We start from the raw sequence: 8,894 nt of genomic DNA, 5'->3' as shown, positions 1-8,894 counted from the left end.
AAGAAAAAAGAAAAAAAAAAGAAAGAAAGAAAGAAAAGGAACCACAAAAGACTCCCAGATAGGCAAAACAATCCTGAGCAAAAAGAACAATGCTAGAGGGTTTACCATTCCAGATCTTAGATCTCAAGATACATTACGGAGACAAAGTAACAAAACAGTGAGAAACTGTAACAAGAGCAGACGTGTAGACCAATGGCACAAAATCAAAGATCCACACATTAGTACATATAACTTCAGCCATTTAATATTTAACAAAGAAATTGAAAATCAAATCTGGAGAAAAGAAAACATCTTTAACAAATGGCTTGGGAAACTGGATGCCCATATGCAGAAGAAAGAAAGTAGACCTGTATCTATCCGCTTGCACAAAAGCTAACCCCAAAAGGATCAAAGACCTTAAGGAGAAGCTGAACTACTAAAACTGCTAGAAGAAAAGGTAGGCAGTGCCTACATGATACAGGTTCAGGAAAGGACTTTCTGAACAGGACTCCATTTGTCCTTACTGCTGAAGGCACTGTGTGCTTCAGACATAGGACCCAGAGGCTACCGAGCTCTAACTGACCTATAAGCTTCCTCCCCAAGAACTTGCTTTCACAGCACCAGAAAGCACTATGCAAGCTTCCAAAAGAGGGTGGCAATCAACAACCAAACCATATATATACACACAACAACCATCATGTGCAAAGTAGTAGTATCCATACCTTAATGCTAACCAACAGCTTTCTAACTGGATTTAAGATCTGTTCAACAAGAGGGTAAATGTGCCTGGTACTAAAAACCTATGAGGACCAGTACAGTCACAGATCTTGGAGGGAGAATCTAGAACCACCACCTTACGAAACAACATAGTTTCTAACTACATCCTACCTAATTGTCCTTATACCCACAGATAAGTGCAGATTTCATCCCTCATCACAGAGACCTCTCCTAGCATCATACAGAGACCATGACAGAAAACCACAACTGATCAAATGCGGAGTTCTGGAGCCCAGTCTCAACTGATACATCTACAACCTAACTCAGGTACCTAAAGTTCAGTGGTAACTGCAAAAGTAGCGGTGGAAAGATTGTAAGAGCCAGGACCAGGAAGTTTATGTGAGATTATGTTTCCTACATTTGTCATAAGCCACACCCATGAAGCCTCAACCTTAGACAAGGTACTGTGAAGTACGCCACCAAATTATGCAGCCCTGAGCTTCTCAGCCCTTTCTTTGTCTTTTACACACAAACCCCACATCCTGGTTGGTACTTCAGTAAGCAAGATGTAGAACTACAGATGCCAAAAAGGATGGTTGCTACATTTAGGGACTTTCCTGGGGCTATGGATTAGGTCTTTGTTCCCATTTTGGCAGGTGTTGGAGACCAGCATTGCTTTAATCAGATTTTACCTCCAGTTTCACTGTTCACAAAAAACTCCAGCTACCTGGTATTCCTCACCTGAACTCTCACCTACGTATGCATCCAATGCCTCTCAACCCCCCACATCCTTCTTATTGGCTTCCTAGAATCCACAATTTATAGCCACAACACCCCAAGTCTCAAAATGTTCCTTGAACATTCATTCACCTTGGCAAAAATCCTTAGAGCGTTTGGTCACAGCTCCAAAAACTAGCTTGTCTTGTCAGCTTCTGAAAAACCGAGAAGCGTGAGAACCATTGACTGTGGAAATGAATATATCACCATGGGTTTTAAGTGTAGTAACCCTGTCCACTTGGGACTGCTGCACTGGCTAATCTGGTCTCCCACACCATCCCAGTGACACTGGACCACATTTACAATGCTATCTTTTATTTATTTATTTTTTTAAAGATTTATTTATTATATGTAAGTACACTGTAGATGTCTTCAGACACACCAGAAGAGGGCATCAGATCTCATTACAGATGGCTGTGAGCCACCATGTGGTTGCTGGGATTTGAACTCAGGACCTTTGGAAGAGTAGTCAGTGTTCTTAACCGATGAGCCATCTCTCCAGCCCCCAATGCTATCTTTTTTTAAAGGCCTCAATTGCATGTTTCTAAAATTTAGATCTGGTCCTCTGAAGACCCATGTGCTAAAGGTGTGGTACCTGCTGTGGCCCTTTGGGAAGGTGCAGACTCAAAGGCAAGACACTGTAGGATATCTTAAGTCACTGAGCCTGTGCCCATGACAGGAATATTGGGACCTCTGTACCTTCTCGATCCCCTTCACGCTGTCCATGAGTTGAACATCTTTGCTTCCTCAGGCGTCGTAGTGTGCTACCTTCTCACGGACCCAAAAGCAGTGGGACCACCTGGTTATAGACTGGATCCCCAACCCCAAAGTGAGACAAGTAAAAATTTTCTCCTATTAAGTTGGTAATCTCAGGTATCTACTATCGTGACAGAAATCTGATTAAAGAAGTAATTCTTCATTGCGTGGAAGTTGCTGCCAGTCCCTTTTAGAAATAGGTAAGTATAACTAGAACAAGGAAGACAAGTGTCGAGACACTCAAAAACACACAAGAAGACAGAGATGTAGCACGTGCCATGTGCAGATGAGTAGTGTTAGTCCTGGATCTCAGAGAGAGAGGTGGCCACTAAGGTGGAGCGCCCCCTGTATCCTGGAGCCCATCTGCATATGACTGTCTTCTTTCTTCCTGTTGCTAGTCACCTCTTGGGTGGTATATTCTTAATGCCTTTAATCATCAATATCAGAAGACAACATCCAGGAGCAGCAACAGCAGCTCAATGCAATAGCTGGGCTGCACAGCAGCCAGAGGGCTCCTAATCCAAACCCAGCTCCCCACCTCATTTAGGACAGAAGAAAATCAAGACAACAATGGCAACACAATAGCAGCTTTACAGTGTCTAAAGGTCCCTCGTGATTAAGCTTCATGACTCCTCTGATTTCTTCTCCAGGGTCTCAGCTTGGCTCCTTCTGCCACAACTTAGAACGCATTGCTTTTGGTGGGTACGCCAGAGAGTCGGGTGCAGTGGGAGCGGGATGCTATTTCATAAGCCCAAGATGCTCTCTGTGACACTCTTAGCTCTTGGATTGGCAGAAGCTAGTGTTCTGCTCAGTTGATAGCTTCGAATCAATGAGGTTTTTATTTATTATCACAAGGTGTTACCTCAGATACAGAATGGGGCAGGAAATGGCTGCTCCAGAAGGCTAAAGGTAACCCAGGATAAAGTAAAGCCTCTGACCCTTTAAATGTCCAATCTCTCCACAGTACTGAGATTCCAATCAGACCAAAAGATCCTCCCAGGAGCTCACTGTTCACGGCCAGACTCAGCTTCTTTTCAGGTATTTTGTTCACTTAGCTGCTCAAGCATCTACAGCGTCCCATAATGAATAGCTGGAAAACAAAATAAAGTGTGATAGACAGAAACTGCTTCCTACAAGAGCGGGAGGTTTTCTCCTCTCCACCAGATGGCGCTGTTGAACAGTTTCCGTAAACATTCCAAGTTGGCCATTCAATTTTAATATACAGAAGATAAGCCAGTGTTCCACAGTGTTTTTCTAAAGTACCATGTTTTATAAATTTAGATAGACTTTTATGGGGTTCTTGAGACTTGTGGATGTACAAAATTTGGGTCACTTTCTTAAACAATAGGCAGAATTACTAGGTGGATATTAGTAATAGAATTTCAACAACCATCATGTATTTGACACCTAATAATGTGGGGTGCGCGCGCGTGTGTGTGTGTGTGTGTGTGTGTGTGTGTGTGTGTGTACATATGTGTGTGCATATGTTCACATCACGTGTCTGCCTTTATGACTCTCCATCTTATTTTATTTATTTATTTATTTATTTATTTATTTATTTATTTATTTTGAGACGGGTTTCTCACTGAAACTGGTGCTCACCACTTCAGCAAGGCTAAGTGGCCAGCGAGCCCTGGAGAGTCCCAGCCTCAGCCTCCCAGCTATTCAGGTATGCACCACAATGGCCAGTTTTATGTGGGTTCTGGGCATGAAGCTCAAGCCCTCTTACTTGCCCGGCAACATTTTACTGACTGAGCCACTGCCCAGTCTCATGTTCCTCATAAGGATTTTTAAAAATGAGATGTACCACAGGCTAGATTCAAATTCCTGGTGCCCCTGCCTCAGCCTCCCAAATGCTGAGATTACAGGGCAGTACACCCTGCCTAACCTCTGATAGCCTTTCTCAAACTTAAAAAATAAATAAAAAGAAAAGAATCTGTATGGTAGACTGGTGTAGCTGTTAGCCTTCATCAAAGAAGATTCTTTTTGTAGTGGACAGAAACCATTACAGGATGCCTCAACTTGTCAAAATGCAGAGAAAAATGGACTGTGAGGTGCAAAGCCACAGCTGATGTATTCACAACACAATCCTTACACTTAAGACTTGGGGAACATAGTGCAAGAGGGGTTGGAAAGACTGTAGGAGACAGAGGCCAAGAAGCCTGCTGCAAGACTGAGCTTTCTAACTATGGCAAGGAATCTGTGCCCATGAGATCTAAACGACATGGCTGTTTAAACAAGAGCTGAATAGTGGCAATCCTGGCTGACACATCAGGGAGGTGGGGGAATTATATGGGGCTCCACCCTTAGGTGAAGAGCTACAGGCAATTAAAGACTGCCGAGGGTTGTAGACTTCCCCAGGCATGAGCACACTAAGTTGTTAGTCAATCCCAAGTGATCAGCCCTAAAAAATATATACATACAAGCAACAGTAAGTGGGCTCAGCAGGTTTGATTTATAAATCTATTCACACATATGCTTGTAAGACTAATAAAATAAGAGGCCATGAATTTGAGAGGGAGAGGAGGAAGTAGAAGGATCAGAGAGAGGATAAGGAAGGGGTAACAATGCAATTATATTTTAAAATGTTAAGAATCTAACATAAAACATACAAGAGGGTAGGAGTAGGGTAGCCATGATAGCATATAATTATGTAGAACTTATGACCCAATTGTAGTAAATAGTATATAGTTACGTAGTACTTGTGTAATAAATATAGTCATGGACATTCTCAGCAAAACCAATAAAATAAATGTGAAAAAAAACAAGGAATATTCAAATACAGGGGAAAATGTGTGAGGTCTCTGTAATTTTCTTGTAGCACTTGTTCAGTCATAAGAGTGAGCATAACAAGGCAAGGACTGTAGCCCAGATGTGCATGCCTAGCATCTGCCGGGTCCTTGATTTAATTCCAATGAACACACAGATGTGCACATGCATGCACACACACACACACTGGAGAGAATGAGAGAGTATAATGATGCTATTTCAATTTGTAAAATTTGATTAATTATTCTTATATGAGCCATGAAAAGATGGCTTTAAAATCTGGTCAAGGATTTACAAATAATTAACACTGGCATCTCTGGTTCTTTCTATAGAGATAATGTTTCTACTAGCCAATCTATTCAGCATTACTCTCAGTGTATAATGCCCATGTTAGTGCAATGTTGCAATTTCAGCCTTAATAAAATTTGGCAATTAGCTCGCTTGCTCTTGTCTTAATGGCCACTGATTTGGAAGGTGATTGGGTTTTGTAACTCGCTACACAATTGAGGCTTTCATGGAAATTTGGAGGGTTCAATGAATTCCTGCTTTATTGGGGTATCAGTGGGATCCTACTGAGAAATGGCCATTGTGTTTTATTTTCTAGATTAATCTCCAGTTTCCTTACATGACGGAGAAGAAAGGTGAACGGATACAGAAGCAGAGGTGCCAGCATTTGAGCTTGACTGCACTGAGCTGCTAGAGGTGAAACTGTTAGGCTCGCTCTCAAACGCATCAGGGGAAGGAAGAGTGTGCAGTATAGGAAGCCCAACTCACCCCTTCTCTCTTCCTGTATGGTTAGCATCCCCACTACAATGTGCCTTGCCTGGACATGGGGTGGCCAGAACTCTGAGCAGGACATGAACATCTGTTTGTTGAGCAGCTGACAGATGAGATGGCTACAACACAGAGAACCCTTTCTTTACGCACAGAGGGGGCAGGCAGTTGCTATGAGTGGAGCCTTGTTTTGTCCCATTGTAGCCCAGTTGTGTAGAACCTCTGTGTAGCATACTAGACAGAGCAGAGGGCTGCACAGAGGACAAAAACCTCAAATGCTAGTGTGCCTTTCACCTGGCAAGGTCAACTCAGCTTCCAAGACTAGAGCTGACTTGGGCAAGGAGGAAGATTAAGATGAGTCTTGGAGTGATAGTGTTGGGGAATTAGTGGAATAGTTAGAAAGATAACTACCAAACTTTAAAAATTGTACATGTTTGTAAAGAGACCAGGAAAGAGTCAGAGAAACAGGGAGAGAGAAGAGCACACTTGATGTCATTCAACATATCCATAATGATTAATTTTGTCAAACTCGCACAGCACTTACTTTTGAAGGGCACTATGCCAAATAATCTGAGTGTAGTAACTCATTCATTTCTCCTAAACCCTGTGCCCAAGTGCCATTGTTTGTCTCTATTTCACTGACGATAAAACTAAAGCATAGGGTGCAAATACAAGATTCTCACTCAGGGCAGGGCGATGGTGGCACATGCCTTTAATCCCAGCACTTGGGAGGCAGGGGCAGGCATTGCTGAGTTTGAGGCCAGCCTGGTCTACAGAGTGAGTTCCAGGACAGGCAGGGCTATATAGAGAAACCCTTGAAACCCATGATTTATTTGTAAATCATGCATGTGTGTTGTGTGGCCATTCCAACAACTTGAAATATTCTGTCCTAGGGGAAGGCTCATTAAAAATCAACAAGTTCCAGAGCCCAATATGGTGGCACAGGCCTTTAAACCCAAAATTCAGGAGGCAGAGTCATAGGAATCTCTGTGAGTTCCAGGCCATCCTAAACAACATAGTGAGTCCCCAACTCAAAAAACAAACCCCTATCCAAAGAATCACTGAAACTTTCCATCCTGGAGGGAGTCTCATCAAGACTCATTTAAGTAGACCAAAGTGACAAGACAAAGGAAGTAAACAATTTACAAGTCTCAGGAAGTTCCTGAACCAAAGAAGACTCACACAAAGTTTCAACCCTCAAAGTTATAGAACCAGGAACAGCTGCCTTGAAGAGGAGACTCTGACCTGTGGATCTGCCTGAAAGTCATAGGAGGAGCTCCAGGAGCACTAGGGAGGCAGTCATCACCCCGGCTGAGGTGGGGTGCTGGAGTCAGCTAGTGTGCTAGGCCCTCACCTCAGAAGCAAGCATTTGATGGTGGTGGGAGGTAGGATGCCAGCATTGTCTGGGTCCCAGTCTGTGACCTCAGAAGCTGAGTTTTAGTTTTAAGTAGAGGAAAAATTGTGGGAGAGGCAATTGTGCATAATTCAGCAAGTTGCTGGTCAAAGTTTGGTCTTATTGACCACTGTCTCAATTCTGGTTCTTTGGGGTTGTCCCATAAAGCCCTTGTTAATTGACAGGAGAAACCTGAGGCTCAGAAGTTGACAGCTTCTGCCTCAGAGCTCAGCCTCTGTGGTATCCTGCCGCTCTGCCCCATTGCGGAATCTGAAAGTGAAAGAAAGCCGTGACAGGCCCAGAACTTAGACCACATGCCTGCAGCATGAATCACCAGCGGCAGCCCTGGAGATCAAACGTGGACTTTGTAGCTGGGACATCAAAGGAACTGAAACTATTGAAACTCAGCTTTCCTGCCTAAAACTATGTTTGAAGGGTGTTGTGTAAACAGACTGGAATGCTATTTCCCTGTTCTCATGCCTATGCTAAAAGCCAAGAGGTGTTTTAGTTTCAATTCTGCCTGAGCTATATAAACCCGTTTCTCTCTAGTACAGACACACCTTGATAAAGCTTACTTGGTGTCCTTTCTTTGTCTCTTCCCTCACCCGCTTGCTTCCACAGGTACTTAATTATCCCAGTTCGTGAACACCCACGGAGAGAGAGACTGCAGGTCGGTCTCCCTCAAGCCTCATCACAGTTATTTCAGAGAGAGTTCTGTCCTGAAAGTCTGTTCTGCATCTGGCATTCAAAGTGACTACATCTTTGTGCCTACAGCCTTGAAGAATATGATGGGTTAAGCATCACTAGATTTTATACAGACATTCCTTGAATGCTTGACTTGCCTGGGAGAGCCAAACAGGCATCTCACCCAAAATAACAGACTACTACAGCTCCAAAATGAAGGTGGAGATGCCAGACTCTTATCCTGTAGATGTTATGCCTGGTTCTACCTCCCAGTTCCATGTTCCCAGAAATAAGACTCAGACTCAAAATATAGTCACAAATACCTCAGCCATTGAGCTAGGCTTTTTTCTGACTAGAACCATGACTTAAGGTAACCCATTTTTTTTAATCTACACTCTGCCACATGACTGATTACCTGTGCTTAGGTGCCACCTCTGTCCCCTCACATCTTTACAGGCAGATCTTCTTGCCTGGCTCTCTCCCAGAATCCTCTCTCCTCCCGAATGTCCCATAGGCTTTTAAATTGACAGGGGATGCATCCATACAATACACAGGATATTCTCTCCATTATTCTACACTTGATCTTGTGGGTCAAGGAAGGAGTAAACGTTGTCTTATCTTTGTCCTTTCTTTTTTATTCAATAATGCTTTCTAAGTGATCCTTGTTTCCCCTTTGCTTATAAAGGGAGTACCGACCAGCGGGGAGAGATCATCAATGACAGTTGAAGCTGAAAGGTAAGTTGAAGGGTAAATACAAGTCTGGAGTGCAGTGCCTGTGTAGCTACTCAGGCAGCCTTCAGGGCCAAGTTCTAAGAGCTGTGCTCCCTGGAAAAGGTCACATGAGAACGCTGCATGTTGGGTGCATAGGCTGGGGTAAATGTGATGATATGTAGCTATGATGCTTGCTGACCCTCAGGGTCTGAGAGGGGCCAGATCAACAGCTTCCTCTTTTGCTCTATGACTCAGAGTTGGAAGAGGCTCTTCTCAGGCTCTGAGCACTATTCTAAGTAAGTGGCTATAAACTCTGGCTACACCAGAAAACAAA

The 8,894-nt window shown here is 43.4% G+C and overlaps 1 long non-coding RNA gene across 1 annotated transcript; it reads left to right on the top strand.

The window, feature by feature from the left end:
• Positions 1–913: 913 nt before the first annotated feature.
• LOC116086337 lies at positions 914–8,586 on the top strand. Its single transcript, XR_004116877.1, has 4 exons — positions 914–1,023; positions 3,194–3,267; positions 5,603–5,700; positions 8,535–8,586. It is a non-coding gene; the product is annotated as an uncharacterized LOC116086337 (long non-coding RNA).
• The last annotated feature ends 308 nt before the right edge of the window (positions 8,587–8,894 follow it).

Source organism: Mastomys coucha, unplaced genomic scaffold, assembly GCF_008632895.1.
Source record: "Mastomys coucha isolate ucsf_1 unplaced genomic scaffold, UCSF_Mcou_1 pScaffold12, whole genome shotgun sequence".
NCBI classification, from domain to species: domain Eukaryota; kingdom Metazoa; phylum Chordata; class Mammalia; order Rodentia; family Muridae; genus Mastomys; species Mastomys coucha.
The sequence above is the reverse complement of the archived record's forward strand: the minus strand, read 5'-3'. Positions and strand labels throughout refer to the sequence as shown.